Source organism: Colobus angolensis, unplaced genomic scaffold (assembly GCF_000951035.1).
Source record: "Colobus angolensis palliatus isolate OR3802 unplaced genomic scaffold, Cang.pa_1.0 Scaffold9, whole genome shotgun sequence".
Lineage (NCBI taxonomy): Eukaryota > Metazoa > Chordata > Mammalia > Primates > Cercopithecidae > Colobus > Colobus angolensis.
In genome coordinates, this window is record NW_012122931.1 from 5,338,179 (window position 1) to 5,339,820 (window position 1,642).

Below are 1,642 nucleotides of genomic sequence, written 5' to 3' on the forward strand. Positions count from 1 at the left end.
GTGATCCGCCCATCTCAGCCTCCCAAAGTGCTGGGATTACAGGCTTGAGCCACCCCCTCGCGCCAGGCAACTTTTGTATTTTTAGTAGAGATGGGGTTGGCCAGGCTGATCTCGAACTCCTGACCTCAGGTGATCTGCCCACCTCAACCTCCCAAAGTTCTGGGATTACAGGGGTGAGCCACCATGCCTGGCCTATTCCTTTACTTTCTTTTTTCTTCTCACTCTGTGGCCGGACTGGAGTCCAGTGGTGTGATCTTGGCTCACTGCAACCTCCACCTCCTGGGTTCAAGCGATTCTCCTGCCCCAGCCTCCCAAATAGCTGGGACTACAGGCATGCACCACCAGGCCCAGCTAATTTTTGTATTTTTAGTAGAGATAGGTTTTCACCATGTTGGCCAGGATGATCTCGATCTCTTGATCCGCACACCTTGGCCTCTTAAAGTGCTGGGATTACAGGCATGAGCCATCACGCCCAGCCTCCCTTTACTTTCTTAATAAACTTGCTTTTACTTTATGGACTCACCCTGAATTCTTTCTTGCGAGAGATCCAAGAACCCTCTCTTGGGGTCTGGATCTGGACTCCTTTCCTACAATGCCACCTACCTCCCAGCTGGGGTTCTTGTGCTGGTCAAGATGCTTCCCAGCCTGGGCCTGACACACAGTAAGTGCCCTGCCCCTCTCACTCCAGAGGCAGTGGCTAAACCTCAAGTCTCTGGGGCCCCCAAAATCTGGGCCAGTACCCAGTTCTGCCCCTTGGCTGGCTTCGCAACCTCCCGGTGTCTGTTTCTGGGTCTGTAAAGCCGGGGTGATACTACTCCTGCCCTTGCACACCACGTTATGTCAGTGTCCGCTTTCCAAATTCCCAGCCTGCATTCACCTCCCCTGTGACTGTTTTGCAATCAGCGGGGACCATCCGCAGGGAGGAAGTTTGGAGGAAAGCCCAAGCAACTTTGTGTCAGGTCCCAGTTTCTGCCAGCTGAGACCTGGGGCAAGCGACACCGCCTCTGCCTCAGCTGTTCACCTAAAAAAAAGGATGTCCTTAATCTACGCATAGGGCTCTGTGGGGCTTGGGTGGGGCACGTGGACGGCTACAGAATGTCAGGCAGCCACTTCCTTATGGTTACACCAGAAAGGGAGAGCTATTTCCCTCCACCCTTACTTTACCCACCGGGAAACAGGACAAGTGCGCTACACCTCAACTTGGAGGGAGCGAGAGCATTCAGCCGCCACCCCCTCAGCATTCTAGGAAGCTGAGGCGCAGAGAGGGCCAGGCTGGACCACAGGTTACACTGTGGGTAGGGCTTGGCTGATGCAGGAAGCGGTTCCTCCCCGGTGGGATGGGTGGGGTCGGGGCAGGTACCCCAAGGAGAGCCCGGGCTCCCAGCTTAGCTTCCTGTTCCTATCGCAGCTGTCCAAGGGCCACTGAATGTTCCCAAATGCCCCTCCCCAGAAAGGTCCCGTGCCGGGGCTTCGGGGGCAGGGAGCAGGGTATTTAGGAAAGCTGAGGCCCAGCGACAGGCAGGGGCTGACCTGAGGTCCCACGGCGCAGGCGGGCGAAGCCCCCAGTCCCCCAGTCTGGGCTCAGCCCTCCCCCGCTCAGCGGCGCGGCCTCGTGGCGCTCCCAGCCCTCCCCTCCAGGTCG